Source organism: Haliotis rubra, unplaced genomic scaffold (genome assembly GCF_003918875.1).
Source record: "Haliotis rubra isolate DU_JTF1 unplaced genomic scaffold, ASM391887v1 Scf261, whole genome shotgun sequence".
Lineage (NCBI taxonomy): Eukaryota > Metazoa > Mollusca > Gastropoda > Lepetellida > Haliotidae > Haliotis > Haliotis rubra.
In genome coordinates, this window is record NW_025766681.1 from 942,803 (window position 1) to 964,685 (window position 21,883).

The 21,883-nt window shown below is 41.4% G+C and overlaps 1 protein-coding gene across 1 annotated transcript in view; it reads left to right on the forward strand.

The window, feature by feature from the left end:
• The first annotated feature begins 11,467 nt into the window (after positions 1 to 11,467).
• Positions 11,468 to 21,883, forward strand: part of LOC124280152 (adenylate cyclase type 5-like) — a 92,572-nt gene continuing 82,156 nt past the window's right edge. The window contains exon 1 of the mRNA XM_046716038.1: positions 11,468 to 11,577. The gene's annotated coding sequence lies outside the window, so the exon portion shown is untranslated. The remainder of the gene's footprint in view (positions 11,578 to 21,883) is intronic.

The window sequence follows — 21,883 nt, forward strand, 5'->3', positions numbered from 1 at the left end:
AATCTTTATCCATGTCCAAGTTTATGGCATGAAGTAATTATTCAATGAAGTATGTAACTGTCAAACATTTTCACATGACCAAGATGGATGAGAATGTAAATGACAAAGTAAACAAGAATGTGAATGTGCCAAGTGTGAGTTTGATGGATGATGTTTCAGATAAGCCAGTTTACAAAAGTTGACTCAATTTGTCAAACATTTGACATACATTTAACTTATAATTCGCTGCTGTAAAACCTCGAGTGTTCAAGTCTTGGAAACATTTGGCCAAGGCCGTCAGTGAGGTCATTCATTGATTGGCCTGATACTGAAAATGGTCAAGTTTGAAGTTCTTAGATGCCTGGTGATGTGGCCAAATCGGTGTGGAGGTCAGTCCAGACAGGATATATATTTATTCGCTGACATTTAAACATACAGAGAAGCCTGGAATTGATATGCTGATACATTTTGTGGACCTCACTGGGATGGCTTGTTGCAATAAAATGAATTAATGAATGACTGTGGACACTTTGTTTTACTTTTGTCATTCACCGTGTGGGGGTTCCAGGTTGAGCTGGTCCACAGCATCCTATGATGTTCTTAAGGATGCATCCCGTGAAGATCCGGGTTAAAATATTGATCTTCAGAAACCCATGCTTGTCGTAAGAGGTGACTAGCAGGATCGGGTGGTCAGGCTCGCTGACTTGGTTGACACATGTCATCGGTTCCCAATTGCGTAGATCAGTGCTCATGCTGTTGATCACTGGATTGTCTGGTCCAGACTCAATTATTTACAGACCGCCGCCATATAGCTGGAATATTGCTTAGTGCACCGTAAAATAAACCCACTCACTCACTCTTAAGGATGCAATTTATTAGAGTGGGTGGTCAGACTTTGGGACTTGGGTAAAAGATGTCACAGCACTTTGAGAGCGGATCATTCATTAGAACATCAGTAACTGGAGTGTCATAAAGCACACACGCATGCACACACATAACAGTTCCTCATGATGATGTGGGATTGACACAGTGGCAGCCTGGTGGTTCAGACCGCCTCCGTGGTGTGGTTAAAGCGTAGAGCGCCTGCCCGTCTCCCGGCCGTCATACCAAAAGACGTTAAAATATGGTACTTGTTGGTCCCTGCCTGGCGCTCGGCATTAATGGGTACAACAAGGACTGGTTGGCTCGGAGTCAGTATAATGTGTCTGAGTGGGGTATTCATGCTTCACTGCGGTATGGTATCTCAGTGGGCTAGCACTATAAAACCAGCTTCAGTCTGGGCTAGTACAAGCAGCCGCACATACACATACACACGCATGCACGTCGTCATATGAGCGAAATATTCTCAAACACGACGTAAAACCCAATTTCACCTCACCTCACCTGGTGGTTCAGGGTCAGGATACTCCCCCAGCAGGTCATGCTTGTGGTATCACCTGACTGAAATAGGGATCAAGGCAAGAGAAGACTGACCACCCTACATCAAAGCCCTGGGGCTCCTTTCACGAACCGTTACTAAGGTTAACCTTAACTCCCATTCTTTAACATTGTACCAAGGTTACCTTAGTGACTTACGATCACCTTAGTGCTTTGTGAAAGGAGGCCCAGGTCTCACCGACTTTGCAGGAGCGAGACATGCTTCCCCTCGGAAGATGCTGGGCATGAAGATAGTCAATCAATGAATAATCTCATTATAATCAGTTCTTTATCAGGTTGAGATTCTCTCTTCATGGTGACACTGTTTATTAAGGGCTTACCTTTTCATGAACACTTGGTGTCGTTACTGAGGTTTTTTATCAGTTCAGATTCTGATAAGCAGTTATTAAGCAGATGGCCTTAACAACCACACACTCAACGATCTGAACATTAAGATACTCCCTGGTGGTCTGAAGAACCAGCTATCCCCTAATGGTCTGAACAATAATTAAGTTCCTGAAGGTCTGAACAATTTGATACTCCCTAACGATCTGAACTGCAAGCGACTCACCGACTACATGAACACATAGATGGAAACCTGTTATACCCATGACACCATCACTGAAAGGGATGCATCTGTTTCAGTTCATAACGTTTCTAGTGATCCAGGGGGCGGTGGGATAGCCTAGTGGTTAAAGCGTTGGCTCGTCACGCCGAAGACCCGGGTTCGAATCCCCACATGGGTACAATGTGCGAAGCCCATTTCTGGTGTACCCCGCCGTGATGTTGCTGGAATAATGCTAAAAGCGGCGTAAAAACCAAACTCAGTCAGTCTAGTGATCCATCCGTGTTTCTAATGGTACACGTACATGTTGCGTAAGTAAAGACATTAAGCTCGTTTTTCATATTCTAGAAAACGACAAGACATTTTGTACTGAAATCATTCGAGACACACTCGTGTTATTCCGGGACAAAAAACACGGGGCATCTTAGATGTTACGGAAAGGGGAAAGTGGTAATGGATCTTCTTGGCAGTTACGGAAAGGGACGAGTGGTGACGAATGTAGACTAATGCTAAGTCTCTGAATATATGGAATTTTGATAGTAACAAACAAGCCCATTTAAATTGAAGAGAAGCTATAGAAGGACCAGAGATTCAGAACCTGAGGAAATCTAGACTTGCTTCATTTAGGGCTTTAGCACCTGCAGAGAGGGCTAGGCAGTAGGGAAAATATTGTGGTTCAGGGACTGTGAGACAGATTATGACGAATGCAACGGATCTTCTGGGAGGTTGCGGAAAGGGGCGAGTGGTAACGGATCTTCTTGGAGGTTACGGAAAAGGGCGAGTGGTAACGGATCTTCTTGGAGGTTGCGGAAAGGGACGAGCGGTGACAAATGGTACTGAAATAAGAAGTAAACAAGAAACTACAAACAGCAGAGATTTCTTCCAGGTATTGGTCCATCATGTGGAAAATTATGTGAGCCAAGATGCAGGCTTTATGTATGATTATAGAGATACGTCTACAATCGTCCACGACAGAACTGATGATAGCGAGACAATTCGTCCCAACCAGACCGGACACTGCTGCTGGATTTAGGGCTGGGTTTATGTTGATGAGTGAGTGAGTGGGTGGGTGGGCATTTAACGTCACATCCGCAATATTTCAGCCACATCGTGACGGGAACAATTTATACATTAAAAATGGAAAAAATCTAGAACATAAAAACCTGAGTATCACAGATTTTGTCATAAAACTAGAATTTCTGATTGACAACGGTACAAGAATCTGCATTGAAACGTCGCACTCACGAATAAAAGAAGTTGCTATCTATAAAGTTTGTTCTGTATTGTACTTCCCAAGTTCTAAATTACCACTCAAAGAAGTTATGCCTTTAGTTTCTGGCGATGTTTTCGCAATTAGCCATACGTTAAAAGAACATATATTATACGATAAATATCACGGAGAATGAAAAATACTTTGAAAGAAATCATTTTACGCTACTTCAACCCTTTTGAAACTACAGCCACTAAAAAAATTATTCATTCATTCGTTCAAGTTAAAAGATTCAAATTAAATTACATCTACAATATATAAGGTTATCAAAATGTATCAGTTAATTCATTTTCTAAAAAAATCCACTTATTAAATGAAAAAATAATGTCAGTAGAAAGATCTTTCATAGAAGATGATTTGAAATACGGATTCCTTGTAACGGAAAAATCAGTACAGTCAAGCAGGACTGTGATTCTGTCATTACACAGGACACAAAATAGAGGATCCTAACCCTTTTATGATATCCACGTGTTTACCTGCAGTGGCCAATACGGTATCATTTGTGGTGGCGCGTGGTCCTGTGCTCAAAGCTCAGGTCACAAATCGGTGAAGTTAAGCAGCGTCGAGCGCGGAGAGTCCTTGGATGGGGGACCGTGTTTGGCAGCTTGACTCCTGAGAGTTTCTAGGACTTGAGTCCTGCCCCACAACGCAGCACATGTGACACACCTTAGGCAAGTGAGTTTGTTCAAAATTGTCTGTGTTCACCCAGCAGGAAAATGGGTACCCGGTAGAAAAAAGTCATAAGACTATAACCTTCTAGCGCCTAACAGGCAGCTTGGGTTATCCGGGGTAATAATGTGCTGTGCCTTGATTGTTCGCGCTATGAGCATATCTAGTGTGGAATTTGGCGCTATATAATGGACACATTATTATTTATCATCTGAAAGAGACCCTTTCAAACCTGAACTGTCAGCCTAAGTTGGTGTAACCGTTAGTTGGTTGTATTTCATGTCGCTTAGATACTTGGGTGTTCCACTTCTTTTGCAGTGCAATCGATTTATGGCGTCGGACGTGGTGTCACAGGTTTGTTGAGTGCTACCTTAGCAGCAGAATCAGCTATTCTGAATCAGTGATTCCAGCATCTTTGGGTAGCCAACAAACAACGATGTCATATTGGCCAGCAGCAAATTCATTATACAGTACACATTTCGATTAGAAGTGGGTGTTTGCATGACAAATTTCTAATATAAGCTGAAGGCACGAAAGTGAGTCTGAAAATATTATGTTTTGCTTATATTTGGGGCGTTTATTAATACATTGTATATTTAAGAGCTGTTAATATGGCAGCTGCTTCTGCTGTGAAAATAGAGCTGTTAGTGGGTATCATAGAAGATATTGTTCTAGATCCTATGGCAGTGGCACACTCATTGGATCCATCTGTAAATAAGGATTTGTATGAATTATAATTACTTCTTATAATAAATTCTTGTATGTGCTGTAATTCGTTTGTTCTTGATTTCTTGAATGTGGTCAGTGTTAGGTCAACCTATAGCTTTATCAACTGCCAAGGAGAAGAGTGAGTGAGTGAGGTTTAGTTTTACGCCACTTTTAGCAATATTCCAGCAATATCACGGCGGGGGACACCAGAATTGGGCTTCACACATTGTACCCATGTGGGGAATCGAACCCGGGTTTTCGGCGTGACGAACGTGCGCTTTAACCACTAGGCTACCCCAACGCCCCGCCAGGGAGAAGAAGAAAGCCGGCGCGAAGGAGGTTTATTTTCAAGCTCATTGCAAGCAGCAGAAATGAAAGGTTGACTCTTATTCCTGGAGGCGGAAGAAGATTTCTTATTTTTACAGATCATCATGAAGATGATTAAAACACAGCTGTATGTGGTGTTGGACTCATTAGAATAGAGTTAGATATATTGATTCAATGTTTAACGTGGAGATTATCGACAGAAGTTAGAAAAGATCCAAGACAAAGTCAGAGACCTCGATGGTGGACAAAAGTTGCATCCTTTAAGGTTGCTCTTGCAGGCTACACCATAAACGATGGAGCCATAATCGAGTTAAGAACGGATTCGTGCTCTATATACACGGGGAAGGGAATTTAGCCCCCTCCCCGTTACTAGTTAGAAACAACTTTTAATATACCAAGCGCCTTCAGGCATTAATTCCTTAAATATTGTATGTGGCCGAAAGGTCAAATGTTCACAGAGGGCCTCGTGGGCTGACCATTCAAATTTATTCAGTAGGTTTGAGTCTGTAAGTGATAAATCAAGAGCTGATTAAGTAACGTAATATGTAAATATGTGCTTCAACCATTACTATACATGCATAAATCATTACCTGAAAAGAATTGTACCACTACAAAGTGGATTGTGGCAATTTACATCACCCATAATAGCACAGGGTTGGATATGGTCATAGAGAATTTCAAGATCTTTTGAAGGGCCAAGAAGGTGGAATATACAGAACTTAATGTAACAGCAGCATGTAAAGCAAGTCGCGCTGCACAACAGCCTGGACATTAATACTTAGTGTAACAGAGCTATGGATGGTCTGTCATACAGACCCTGAAACATATCCAAGAAACCCCATGCAAGTCTAGATTATCAGGCAAATCTAGATTTCCACAGTTTCTAATGAAGAACATATCTGTGATATTATATATTTATCTTTATTATATTTTATTATTATAATTTAAAACTACTTTCTGTAAAATGTGTTCATTTCAGAGACTAGATGTTAGTCTAGGCTATAGATAACGTTCTGCTAAACAAGGATGGAAGTTCCGTCAGTGGCTTGTCGCGAGAAGGTGACAATTAATGATATTACTGAAATGACGTAAGTCAAAGCATCTGTCTGTTTTAAATGCTTCCTAGGTTCGAATCCCCACATTGGTACAATGTGTGACGCCCATTTCTGGTGTCCCCCGCCGTGATGTTGCTGGAGTATTGCTAAAAGCGGCGTAAAACCAAACTCAGTCAGTCAGTAAATGTTTCCTGGAGACACACTCTTGATACCTATACACAGGAACAGTCAGATGTACAACCGATACAAGTGGAATTATACGTGGTTGTCATAGTTACTCACTCATACGCGCTTCAGTGTGTTGTCAGGTCCGTGTTGCAACTAGATATCTACTAGTGGTGGTCCGATTAATTGAAATAATCGAAGATTGGTCGCAGTGACTATACGACCAAGCAATCGATCATGTTTTCTCATAATCGAACACAAACAATTCTGGAACACTTGTTTTCATAAACAATATATACTCATGCCAATAATGGTTGTCACCCCTCCCCACCCCAACCCCACACACACCTCACACCCCCACCCCACACCCCCTCTCCAATTAAAAAATTTAAAGGGGTGACAACCATTATTGGCATGAGTATATTTCACAAGGTTGGTTTTGTCTGTTACATTTTATAAGCACTACAAGCTCGTTCCAAGTCATGATTGAATATATCTTAAAGACTCTAAGAAATTTATGTTCCTTACATACTTGTCATCCTTTAAAGATATGAAATTTTGCACAAAAAAACCTAAAGAACTACATGGTTTTTTCCTTATTTGAGCATTAACAAAAATAACCAGGAACATTTCATAAATGACGATAACCAATTATTTTCGATGATTGATCGGTTGTAATGAACCAATCATCAATTATGAGATTTTAACCAATTCCCAACACTAATATCCACACAATTACAAAGGTTACAGATGTAGTACAGTAAACGATATTTCTTAGCACTATAAAACCTGCGACATAGATACAGATTTTGAAAATTTCACAGAAGGGTAAATAATCAACAACGCCAATACTGAAGAAGATGATGGTGATCTGTTTTTAATCATAGACGACGAATTACGCAATACGAATTACACATGTTTTGTCCGTGTCTAGTTAGGTTATAATGAACAGACGGTAACCTTATTATTGTGTAAATATATTGACGTCAATTAGATGGTAAAAATGTGTAAAATATTCCATTCTGTTTTATAAATCTGTTTTTGAAATACTAGGAACTAAGCCTAGTGTATTCGGTGAGATGTGATAATCAATACTGACGTCGTCTACGAGAATAGAGACACGTTATGACATTTATAACCCTTTTGTCATTGATTATATTTGATAATCCATTAATACAGGTATAACGTGGTTCACACCACACCCACACAGACATTTAGGAAGCTCACAGGTAAATAACCGTTTGAAGCCCTCATCACTTCATTGTTATGTCGGATAATATCTCATGATTTGGGATGTAAGCAAAACTTTCGTGGAGGGAAACAGCTTTTGTTTGTTTTGGGGTTTTTTTGGTGAATAAAGCAAAACGATAATATATTGAGTACACAATGTGATGTGATACACGTCGAATTTACACCAGAACAGACTGTTTACAATCGTCTAGTTTAAAGCGCAGCGGAGTTATTTCCCCTTTCGTGCATGCGTTTAAAATTGACGTCGTAAATCCATTCGTCACCACTCGCCCCTTTCCGTAACCTATTCGGCTTGTCCCGGAATAACACGAGTTGGTCACGAATGGTTCATTCTCTTCCCACAGAGGTTACTTGTCATATCTTCCTACGAACCTCTGTTCTAATACGGCCATATTTCCCGGTTCTCGTAAAATCCCCTAGCGGCAAAAGATCGCAACACGAATTATTTCCCTTCTTTCTATCCAATCAGAACACGTGTTACATCGACTTAGATTCAACTTGACTAACACAAGCAAATGTGGGGCCACAAATATCCCCCATCTGCCGGGGACTTGTGTTGATGTTACACACAAAACGTTTAATGGCTAGCTTGTCCGTTGTCAACGAGGGCGATGGAGACGCCACTGATCCGCCATAACATGACTGAGTGCTGTCTAGAAGAAACGTTTGCGAATCGCGCAGGGGAAGAAGTTTAGTTTTCTCGAAGCATACGGAAATTACCGAGGCCTTGCGAATGATCACTTTTGAAACAACGTCGGTGATTGCACAACTAAATCTGATTGCCTCCAATCACGAGTCTTGAACGCCCACACCATGAAAGGGCCGTATTAGAACAGAGGTTACGTAGGAAGATATGACAGGAGTAACCTTTGTGGGAAGAGAATGCCGATATCTGTGTTGTTTGTTGTTTCACGCCAAAATCATTCCCGGATTCCCGGTTAACTTTTAGTTTCTACTTGGAAATCAATTAACACATAAAACGGGAAATGGACAAATTTGACTTTTTATTTATTATATCCATAATTGCTGCAATATTGGTAGGTGTGGCGTTAAACAACAAACAAACAAACAAACTAAAAGAACCTTGTACTGAAAAGATGGAGTGTTGTAATGAATGCAGAAGATGAAAGAAGCATTCGTAAAATGTCATAAAGGTCTCCTGGAGACTGTCCAATTGAAATTTTGGAAAATAGAACGTTTGGCATGGAGACACAAATTTGATTTATATTACGTCTGTGCTAATTGACATTGTGGGAATGTAATAAGATATTACGTATTTTTATTTATATGCAGGTGCACTATTTAAATGCGTCAAAATCAGCTGGAGTCTAACTCCAAATATATTTTTGTACGGTGAATCCGCTGACAATAGGGCAAGACGTGATCCTAGCACGCCATTATGGAATGGAAGCGACAGGGTCCTAGGTATGAGTGAGTGAGTTTAGTTTTACGCCGCATTCAGCTATATTCCAGCTATATGGCGGCGGTCTGTAAATGATCGAGTCTGGACCAGACAATCCAGTGATCAACGGCATGGGCATCGATCTGTGCAATTGGGAACCGATGACATGTGTCAACCAAGTCAGCGAGCCTGACCACTCGATCCCGACAAGTCGCTGTCCTAACCCGACTAGGTCGCTGTCGTAACCCAGCGAAGTCGCTGTCGTGACCCGTCGAAGTCGCTGTCGTTACCCGACGAAATCCCTTTTGTAACCCGCCTATGTTGCTGTCGTAACCCACCAAAGTTGCTTTCGCAACCCGACAAAGTCGCTGTCGTAACCCACCAAAGTTGCTTTCGTAAACCCGACAAAGTCGCTGTCGTAACCCAACGAAGTTGCACTCAAGATGATCTTGCTGTCTTAACCCGCCGACGAAGTTGCACTCAAAATGATCTGTCGCTGTATATGCTGTTGCTGTCGTAACCCAACGAAGTTGCACTCAAGATGATCTTGCTGTCTTAACCCGACGAAGTCGCTGTCTTAACCCGACGAAGTTGCTGTCGTAACCCAACGAAGTTGCACTCAAGATGATCTTGCTGTCTTAACCCGACGAAGTCTCTGTCTTAACCCGACGAAGTTGTTGTCTTAACCTGTCGTAACGACACTCAAGATGATAGTGTCTTAACTGTCGTAACCTGTCGTAACCCAACGAAGTTGCACTCAAGATGATCTTGCTGTCTTAACCCGACGAAGTTGCTGTCGTAACCCAACGAAGTTGCACTCAAGATGATCTTGCTGTCTGTCCTGTAACCCTTTTTCTCCTTGACGAAGTTGCTGTCGTAACCCACCAAAGTTGCTGTCGCAACCCGACAAAGTCGCTGTCGTAACCCACCAAAGTTGCTTTCGCTGTCCCGACGAAGTCGCTGTCGTAACCGACGAAAGTTGCTGTCGTAACCCGTAACCCGACGAAGTCGCTGTAACCCGCACGAGTCTTGACGAAGTCAACCGCTAATGAACGAAGTTGCTGTCTTAACCCAACGAAGTTGCTGTCGTAACCCGACGAAGTTGCTGATCTTGCTGTCTTAACCCGACGAAGTTAAGGTCTTAACCCGACGAAGTTGCTGTCGTAACCCAACGAAGTTGCACTCAAGATGATCTTGCTGTCTTAACCCGACGAAGTTGCTGTCGTAACCCAACGAAGTTGCACTCAAGATGATCTTGCTGTCTTAACCCAACGAAGTTGCTGTCTTAACCCGACGAAGTTGCTGTCGTAACCCAACGAAGTTGCACTCAAGATGATCTTGCTGTCTTAACCCGCTGTCGTAACCGACGTAACCCAACGAAGTTGCACTCAACATGATATGTCCTGTATATGCAACATCTTTTTCTCCTTGTCAGAATGTAGTTCCAAAGCAAGCTGTATATGGTCTTTGTAAATGGAGTGAGTGAGTGAGTGAGTTTAGTTTCAAGCCGCATTCAGCAATACTGCTACCTGGCGGCGGTCTGTAAATAATCGTGTCTGAAGCAGACAATCCTGTGGTCAACAGCATGAGCATCCGCAATTGGGATATCGATATGATGACATGTATCAACCAAGTCATAAAATGGATCGAGAGGTCAGCCTCGAAGACTTGATGAACTGCATATTACAATGCCAGCTTTGAGTATCGATGCTCATGATGTCAATCCCATAATTTCCTAGTCCTGGCTGGACTATGTACTGACCTCAGTCATACAGCTGGAACATTGCACGGTACATCGTTAAAGAACAAACAAATAAATAAACACAAATACACAAACAAAAAACTGGCGAACGAGTTTGGTCTAATGCCACTTAATGAACAGTATTCCAGTTGCACCACCCATGAAGGTCTGGGTTAGAATTGATCTTCAGCAACCCATGCTTGTCGTAAGAGGCGACTTACGGGATCGGGTGGTCAGGTTCAATGACAGGGTTGACACATGTCATCTTATCCCAATTGCGTTGATCGATGTTCATGCTGTTGATCCCTGGATTGTCTGGTCCAGACTTGATTATTTACAGACCGCCGCCATATAGCTGGAATATTGCTGAGTGCGGCGTAAAACTAAAATCACCCACTCACTCCAGCTGCACCAATTGTATAGCTCCTCTTATTCTTCTAAATTTATACTTCACCGGGCGCCATGTTAATGTCGGAGAAAAACACTATTTTTTATTTACAGAAGCGTGTTTCCCGAAAAAACTGACAAGAAACAAGGCGATGTTTTGGGTGGTGTAATCTACTGTTGTGACATAAATACGAAGAATGGCCTTACTGATAGTCCATTAACACGACCACAATCGGCAAATGCTTTAACATTTGAACAAACGTGTCAGTGTCCTAACGTTTATGAGAATGCGCTGTTGTGGCAGTAGCTATTAGTCCTGGTATCGTCACCGAAAATCAATGCCAATCTATTTAATTGCAACATCATCAATCACTGCTCTGGTGCATCAATTCACGGCTGACGACAAGCCACACCACTTGTGACACAACCGTATCGGTTATGAAGTACCAATGCTGTTGTAACTTATCGTCATGGCAACAAATTTCATACCGTAAATTTCGACCAATCAGAACGATGGCTTAATTCCGTCCGAATCTCCGGAAGCAATCTCCGCGAACGTTGATAGCGCTGAGTGATGTCGGCGATAAAAGGTGGACAACGGTATGACAATAAACGGGACTTTACCTTTTCGTCAACACAGAGGTACGTAATACTAAATAAGAGATTTCCATCTTGACAAGATGAGCAAATAATTGCGTTCGTATTTTTTGTGTTTGTCGTTTCACAACATTTCTGTCATGTTTTTTGTCGCCCATATGCCGTTGAGGGGATTGTCACAGTCCGAGGCTCGCACGGAGGATTTACAGTGACAATTGTAAATCATATGATCTATGTACGTAGCGTTGTGTTATGAGTTACACACTAGTTAGAATGAATGTGGGTCGTCATATTTCTGTGAAAACTTTATCTTACTTCGTACCAAAGTTTTCGTAATGTGGTTTCATTGACATTTCCCAAGAAAATATTGTTTCAATTTAAAGTTATAATTTTTCTTCGGGTGGAGGAATGTGTTTATTCTCTGATTTTAAATCACGATGAATGTTTACAATACGTACACTCTTATTAGATCTAATTGCTTTGATACGTCAAAATATTATGTTGTCTTTTTCTAGAAAAACTTAAAAGTGCCTAAAAAAGGAGCCAAAACATAAGATTTAAAAATTGGTAGTTTATAGAAATGATTGTTTATACCAGACGTGTTTGTTAATGAAAACGTGACATATATCGTATATCACATCTTTTTTCTAAAGATGAGGATTTTAAGTCAACATTGTAAAACAATTTGCTTCACTCTTTCACAAATGTGACTATGTGTAAAATACAGGGGGCCCTAGTGTAAATACACAATGGTATAAATATTATACATTGATAAACATTGTTGATCTGCATGTTAAAGAGTTTAAATATCTGGAAGAATGAAAGAAGGGTAAAATATTGCTTTTTCCTTTTTTTAAGCTGCCTGTCAAACAATGAGGCTTTGATGTAAAGGATAATTTATTCCCCCTGTAAATGTATCTGTGTTGGAAAAATATATATTAGGTATACAATTGACTGAATAGATAATCTAAATTACATTTTCCAGAAGGAAGACATAACCTGTTTATATTGATACAAAGAAGTCATTTATCAAGGGGAGGTATTGTCAGTTACATTGACACCCGCTGAGGAGGACTGTTGATCTGTCTGTGATCAGTTATGGATTACAAACAAGTAGACAGGAAAATATGGACACCCGATGCACTCTGGTTATAGGGTTTAAGTTTATCTATGCCGTTGGATATTCGTGTCAAAATCACTGCTCGGCAGCCATGCAGTGCCACTAAGGTCAAGGACAGAGTTTGGTAGGCAGATGGCTGGATTGGTTCTCACAGTATTAAGTGAGTATGGTTTTACGCTGCTTTTAGCAATATTCCAGCAACATTCCAGCAATATCCCGGCAGGGGAAACCAGAAATGGGCTTCACACATTGTACTCAAGTGGGGAATTGAACCTGGGACTTCTGCATGATGAGTGAACGCTTTTACCACTGGGCTACCTGATCGCCCCTCTCACAATGGTGAGGTGAGGTGAAATTGGGTTTAATGTCGTGCCTGAGAATATTTCGCTCATATGATGACGTGCATGCATGTGTATGTGTATGTGCGGCTGCTTGTACTAGCCCAGACTGAAGCTGCTTTTGTAGTGCTAGCCCACTGAGATACCATGCCGCAGTGAAGCATGAATACCCCACTCAGACACATTATACTGACTCCGAGCCGACCAGTCCTTGTTGTACCCATTAATGCTGAACGCGAGGCAGGGTCCAACAAGTACCATATTTTAACGTCTTTTGGTATGACGCGGTCCACAATACTGATGACTAGTAGACAGATCTCTCTCTGACCCTACAGAATACATTATAACTTAATGCATCTCAAGGTGAATTGTTTTGGCAGGTCAAGAAGAGAGATAATTATGTCTTAAGCAATGCTCTAAGAATGACAGTTATATGATAATGAGATTATTACCTTAATATGTTTTGATAGAGTAAATATCTACGTTGCACAAAATAAGTTAGGGAGCATATAATGTTTTGGGGAAATATTTCATGAAATACATGCTCCTTCTTCAAAATATAAACTTATTCCCCAAAATATTTATGATCCCTAATTAGCTCTGTTCATTACAATAAAAAGTCATATGATATTTTTTAAGGAATACGTATTACCTATGACAATGATGATATATATTGTGTGCTATATATCTGATATCGGTATATGTGCATTTTTGTGCTTCTCATTGCTGATTGGTCTGCTGGTGACACCTGAAGCACAATGTCCTACATGCAAGATCTTATAACACCCTACACTCCAGCTCGGGCCCTCAGATCTCAAGACAAAGGTCTTCTCAGTGTCCCAAAATACAAGTTGCAAACATTTGGCGGCAGATCTTTCAGCGTTCATGCAGCTTCCCTCTGGAACTCACTACCTCTCCATGTCAAGTCATCTCCTTCCATCTCCATCTTTAAATCAAGACTCAAAACATTCTTGTTCAACCACAACTAAATCTTATAACACTTCTTCCTGTATATAGTGTACATATTTACTGTTACGCAAAGAGCATGCCCTTGAGGTGTGGAGTTACTACTGCGCTATACAAATGTCCATATTATTATTATTATTATTATTATTATCTATTGTTGATGGCAAGGGCTGTTGATTACATCACATGCCCTGTGCAGTGGACTGCATTGAGTGAAGTGTTTTCGTAATTATTTATACAATGTCAACGAGTGAAATGAAGAATGGCCGACTCAGAATTACAGAGTATCAGTCCCAGTGCTAAATCCCTCCTCAAAGCCATGGGATTATCAACCTTCAGTCTATCCAGACGACTGATCCATAATTCAATTGTGGATCGTTGGTTATTATGTAGTATTGTGCTTCCAGTACACTTGCATGGTGTGAATTAGTGTTGGGAATTGGTTGAAATCTCACAATTGATGATTGCTTCATTACCAACGGACAATCATCGAAAAAAATTGGTTAGCGTCATTTTTCAGATTTTCCTATCCAGATATGTATAACATGATGCAACTTGCTACTTTAAAGTAATGACTGATTTATCATGAACATAAATTTCCTGGAGTCTTATAGAAATATTCAGTCATGACTTTTCAGATAGTGAAGTGAATTAAACACGTTGTCAGGCCCTGACAACTTCTAAGATATGTTCCATTGTCAAGTATTTCAAAGACTAAAATAGTAGTTCCAAAATCGTTTATGTTTGATAATGAGAAAATGTGATCGATTGCTCGGTTGTTTGGTCACTGCGACCAATCTTCGATTATTTAAATTAATTGGAACACCACTAGTGTGAATACACAATGCCGTTTAGAAAGTGGTCAGGTAACATATGTTATATTTGGGATTACACTTTCTCAGTGTAGTACAGATTCTTGTACTTTTAATATTTGGCGACCGCCTCCGTGGTGTAGTGTTTAGAGCGTCCACCCGGAGAGCGGAAGGTAGCGGGTTCGATCCCCGATTGCGTCAGACCAAAAGACGTTAAAATATGGTACTTGTTGGTCCCTGCCTGGCTCTCGGCATTAATGGGTACAACAAGGACTCGGCTCGGAGTCAGTATAATGTGTCTGAGTGGGGTATTCATGCTTCACTGCGGCATGGTATCTCAGTGGGCTAGCACTATAAAACCAGCTTAAGTCTGGGCTAGTACAAGCAGCCGCACATACACATACACACGCATGCACGTCGTCATATGAGCGAAATATTCTCAAGCACGGCTTTAAACCCAATTTCACCCCACCTCACCTTTAATATTTGGCCGAGTCCAATCTAATTCGAATCCCCACTTTTTAGAGTCTGCCACCTGATCGCCAGCACACAATATCAGATCCATCCCACTCAGCCACAATGGTGGCTTTGAGAATTATAAAGTTAAATTCATCAAGTTAATATAAAATCACCTCTTAAATGTCGATCCTCAATAAAATGATGTACAGTATCATTTGTGTTGCTTTTTGTACATGGGCCGATGACCTACAAACGGAAAATAAAACTTTGACTTTTAACATGTGGCTTTGAGAGTTTGGGTTTGAATCTTGGATATGACTCAACCTAATAAAACTACTAAAATCTATACTTTACTGAGATTTCAAGTGTAATCCCAAAAGTAACATATTTTATAATTCATGGTGTATTCCTAAAAATGTGATGTTTATGTGTACAGACGCTGGGGTTATAACGTGGGTTTATGTGTACGCATGCTGGGGTTACAGTACAACCAGAAATTATTGAGAATTTAAGATTGTAATTTAAAAAAAAAAAATTCACTCATTACTCACGTATTAAATGTGAATATTAGCAGAACATAACTCCAGATTCACAAGACAGGTGAACAGTTAGTATTTTGTCAAGTCACCATGGGCAGCAATGCAGGCTTCAATGCGGTGGGGCACACTACTGATCAAAGAAGTTAGAAAGTCATGGTCCATGCTGTCCCAATATCGGACCACCTCTTCTTTCATTTCAGCAATATTTGTCAGATTTTTCTAATTGACACTTTCCTTCATAAGTCCCCAAACATTTTCTATTGGATTTAGGTCAGGGCTATAGCTTGGCCAATCTAATAATGTCATATTTTGGGTCCGAAACCAGGCCTGTGAATGCTTTGAACAATGTTTTGGGTCGTTGTCCTGCTGGAAAATAAAAAATTTCCATAGAACACGTGAGCAGATGGAAGTAAATGGCCCTCGAGAATATCTGTGTACCGCTCACTGTTCATATTCCCTTCAAATACACAGAGGGGCGTTGCCCCTAACACAGATATGCCACCCCACACGTTAAATTTCGGACTGTACTTTGGGCACTGTTACAAAGGTTTTTCAGTTTGTTTGGTGCAGAATTTACATTGTCCCAGTTAAAATTTCTGTGCTGTGAGCACCAGTTCAACCTTCGCTCCTTTTGTTCAGGTTTCATGATCGGTGATGGAATTCCTCAACATTTCTGCCAACCCATTGCATGCAGTTCAGTTCTAATTGTCTCTTTACAGACATCCACAGTTCCTCTATCAATCATATCCAGCCTTAAGTTTTCTAAACTCCTTCGTTAGTTTTTAGAAACAAGAATACCAAGCCGCCTCCTGTCACCGAATCGACCCGTGAAGATCCGGGTAGAATAGGTCTTCAGCAACCCATGTGCTTGCCATAAAAAGGCGACTATCTTGTCGTAAGAGGCTACACTAACGGGATCGGGTGGTCAGTTTCGCTGACTTGGTTGACAAATGTCATCGGTTCCCAATTACGCAGATCGATGTTCATGCTGTTGATCACTGGATTGTCTGGTCCAGACTCGATTATTTACAGACCGCCATATAGCTGGAATATTGCTGAGTCGCGGCGTAAAACTAAACTCACTCACTCACTCCTGTCACACAGTCAATGTTCTGGGACTACCTGCGCCTCCCTGGTGCTCAATGCCATATCCATTTGCAATATTTTTCAAAACACGATAAACAGTGGACAAAGGGATGCCTGTTCTACTTGAAATCACTTTAGCTGATCTGGTGTCCTTGTTGTAATACTCTAAAATCAACTTCCTCTTCTCTTATTCATCCATACTGAGGATCACTGAGGATCACTGAAAATGTCGTCTGCTAGCAAGTAAACAAAGGGGTATAACTCTTCACAAACTAATGAAAAAGGATTAACGGAGTTGTCTCTCTTGAATGAGACCAAGCACTTGATAGCTGGTCAAGGTTGTTTACACTAGAAATCCAATTAAACATATTCCTAAAATTCTCAATAATTTCTGGTCATACTATATAACCTGGGTTTACGTGTATGGATGCTGGGGTTGTAATCTGGGTTTACGTGTATGGATGCTGGGGTTGTAATCTGGGTTTATGTGTGGAGACGCTGGGGTTATAGCGTAGGTTTATGTGTACAGATGCTGGGGTTATAACCTAGGTTTATGTGTACCGATGCTGGGGTTATAACCTGGGTTTATGTGTACAGATGCTGGGGTTATAACCAGGGTTTATGTGTATGGATGCTGGGGTTATAACCTGGGTTTATGTGTACGAACGCTGGGGTTATGATCTGGGTTTATGTGTACAGACCCTGGGGTTATAATCTGGGATTATGTGTACAGACGCTGGGGATATAACCTAGGTTTATGTGCACAGACGCTGGGGTTATAATCTGGTTTTATGTGTACAGATGCTAGGGTTATAACCTGGGTTTATGTGTACAGATGCTGAGGTTATAATCTGGGTTTATGTGTACAGACGCTTGGGTTCTCAGGTATCCTTATGCTAATACCAGATTAGAAGTTCCCGTTAAAGCGGGACTATTAACATAGGAAGATGGCGACACTCTCTGACAAGGTTGTAGGCACACAGCATGTGAGATATAGAGGATATTATCACAGTGCCCATGTTTTACTATGTTTCAACACGAGTGCCTAAATGTAGGTATTTCCCGAGCGAGAGTGTCGTAAACCCTGTATGATATGGGCATGAATATGATATTCTATTTATTACCCAAGTTTTCAAATTAAGGTAAAAAAGAACCCAAATCTACTTTCAAACATAAGCTGGCTACCCGCTGTCGCTCATAGTCATAGTATTGTTCATGACGTCACGTCACCATGACAAAGTGATATTTTGCTCTAGGGCATCATATGAAAAATATGAACCACGATATTTTTGTCCCTCGTAGGTAGTAATGCTCGTTATGTCAATCACAGGGTAGTCTGGTGCAGGCAATATTGTGTGTATTAACTAAAATAATTAAGAAGTTTAGCAATGTAGATCACAGAGTGTAGTTGGGAGTTTAAGAAGCTCATGACACTGACAGTGTCTTAGGCTTCAATCCTGCTGCCCTGTTTGTATGTTTATCATATGCAGTTTCACATTAGGCAAGTAATTTTGTTTCCTTAACCAATATGTGGGTACCCGGTAGGATGAGATGGTAATGTGACCATTGAAATAGGATCATTGACACAGAAAAGGTTTTAACTCAACAATGTGCAGGGATTGAATTTAAAATTTGGTTTATGCTAATTCTGCTGATCTTGCAATAATACAGTATCACTGTAAGCAGTCCCTTGGTGAAGGGAATAGAATTATCAGTAAGATTAATATTTGTGACTGCTGTCTGCAATATTGATTTTGGTCCTGGAGCTGTGCAATATTTTTGCTGTATGCAGAAGTTCATCAGGCACATGTGTTGCGTGAAGTTTATAGGACCTGTAAGTCTCGCGAGGCGCTACATCCAGTTTCCTGCTCCTCTTGCGATATTCAAGATGGTTCCCAGCTTACTTCTAGTACCAGATTTCCAGTGACAAGCATATATGCAAGAACCAGTTCTTGTTCCAAACTGAGCAACCGCCAAATATGACTATATACTAGACCGGACCAGTTACATTGCTTGCCACCAGGAGTACTTAGGCCTCACACAGTGTCGTGACCTGCTTACGGGCCTTATATGATGGTGTCAGTGTATCTTGGTTAAAATTGACCTTCAGCAACCTATACTTATCTCTGCCCATGAAGACCTGGGTTAGAATTGACCTTCAGCAACCTATGCTTATCTCTTCCCATGAAGACCTTGGTTAGAATTGACCTTCAGCAACCTATACTTATCTCTGCCCATGAAGACCTGGGTTAGAATTGACCTTCAACAACCTATGCTTATCTCTGCCCATGAAGACCTGGGGCAGAATTGACCTCAACAACCTATGCTTATCTCTGCCCATGAAGACCTGGGTTAGAATTGACCTTCAGCACCCTATGCTTATCTCTGCCCATGAAGACCTGGGTCAGAATTGACCTTCAGCAACCTATGCTTATCTCTTCCCATGAAGACCTTGGTCAGAATTGACCTTCAGCAACCTATGCTTATCTCTGCCCATGAAGACCTTGGTTAGAATTGACCTTCAGCAACCTATGCTTATCTCTGCCCATGAAGACCTGGGTCAGAATTGACCTTCAGCAACCTATACTTATCTCTGCCCATGAAGACCTTGGTTAGAATTGATCTCAGCAACCTAGCTTATCTCTGCCCATGAAGACCTGGGTTAGAATTGACCTTCAGCAACATACATATCTCTGCTCATGACCTTGACCTCAGCAACCTATGCTTAACCATGAAGACCTTGGTCAGAATTGACCTATCTCTATGCTTATCTCTGCCCATGAAGACCTGGTTAGAATTGACCCTATCATCTCTGCAACCTATGCTTATCTCTGCCCATGAAGACCTGGGTCAGAATTGACCTTCAGCAACCTATGCTTATCTCTGCCCATGAAGACCTGGGTTAGAATTGACCTTCAGCAACCTATACTTATCTCTGCCCATGAAGACCTTGGTCAGAATTGACCTTCAGCAACCTATGCTTATCTCTGCCCATGAAGACCTGGGTCAGAATTGACCTTCAGCAACCTATGCTTATCTCTGCCCATGAAGACCTGGGTTAGAATTGACCTTCAGCAACCTATACTTATCTCTGCCCATGAAGACCTGGGTTAGAATTGACCTTCAGCAACCTATACTTATCTCTGCCCATGAAGACCTGGGTTAGAATTGACCTTCAGCAACATACATATCTCTGCTCATGAAGACCTTGGTCAGAATTGACCTTCAGCAACCTATGCTTATCTCTTCAGCAACCATGCCCTGCTCATGAAGACCTGGGTTAGAATTGACCTTCAGCAACCTATACTTATCTCTGCCCATGAAGACCTGGGTCAGAATTGACCTTCAGCAACCTATGCTTATCTCTGCCCATGAAGACCTGGGTCAGAATTGACCTTCAGCAACCTATGCTTATCTCTGCCCATGAAGACCTGGGTTAGAATTGACCTTCAGCAACTTATCTCTTATGAAGACCTGGGTCAGAATTGAAGACCTGGAAGTTAGAATTGACCTTCAGCAACATACATATCTCTGCTCATGAAGACCTGGGTTAGAATTGACCTTCAGCAACCTATGCTTATCTCTGCCCATGAAGACCTTGGTTAGAATTGACCTTCAGCAACATACATATCTCTGCTCATGAAGACCTGGGTCAGAATTGACCTTCAGCAACCTATGCTTATCTCTGCCCATGAAGACCTTGGTTAGAATTGACCTTCAGCAACCTATGCTTATCTCTGCCCATGAAGACCTGGGTTAGAATTGACCTTCAGCACCCTATGCTTATCTCTGCCCATGAAGACCTTGGTTAGAATTGACCTTCAGCAACCTATGCTTATCTGGTTAGAATTCACCTTCATCAACCTATGCTTATCTCTGCCCATGAAGATCTGGGTCAGAATTGACCTTCAGCAGTTTTTCTCCACAGGTCTTTGTCCCACTGAATGATGAGTGAAGAAGACCCAGGATTCCCACATTGATCCATTGTGTGAAGGCCATTTCTACCCTTTCAGGACATAGATATTTTTGGAATATTGCAAAAACAGCTCATTTGCTCAGTGTTTAGCTGTGAGCTCCTTATGAAGTTTGATAGGAAGAGCTAATCAGTGGAGCTTCATTTGGACGAAAGTCTCCTTTACCTAGGCATGATCAATAATGCCCAGACTAAATGTGAGACTGATGGATATGATCAAATATTGCTTTGAACTTTTATTGATTGAAATGGCAGCTGAAGACACACAGTGATTTGAATTGCCATAATCTTCTGAAACAGTGGTACCTATGAGTGAGCACATTTGGTTTAATGATGCTTCGACAGTATTTTAGTTTTGTCAGCTTGATTTGACAGACTAGCTCAAGGGGGTTCAGATATCCCGACTATAGTAATACCGATAAGTATACCAGGGTTTGCACGACGCACATGCGGGCGGCCAATATGCACAAATGCAGAGAATGTGTGAAGCCCATTCCTCGTGCCCCCTGCCATGATATTGCTGTAAATAGTGTATTATTGGTAAAAGCCTTGTAAAACTAAACTAAACTATTTCATCCATCAGTAATGGCCATGACCACAAGATTCATTCCAGGCTCTGAAGTAATTATCTCAACATACACTACTCTACACCATTTGGGTACTTTAAAGGAAGACCGCCCCTGTGGTGTAGTGGTTAGAGCATCCGCCCGGAGAGCGGAAAGGTTGCGGGTTCGATCCCCGACCGCGTCATACCAAAAGACGTTAAAATATGGTACTTGTTGGTCCCTGTCTGGCGCTCGGCATAATGGGTACAACAAGGACTGGTCGGCTTGGAGTCAGTATAATGTGTCTGAGTGGGGTATTCATGCTTCACTGCGGCATGGTATCTCAGTGGGCTAGCACTATAAAACCAACTTAAGTCTGGGCTAGTACAAGCAGCTGCACATACACATACACACGCATGCACGTTTTCATATGAGCGAAATATTCTCAAGCACGACGTTAAACCCAATTTCCCCTCACCTCACTTTAAAGGACCGTCATATTACCAGCAAGGA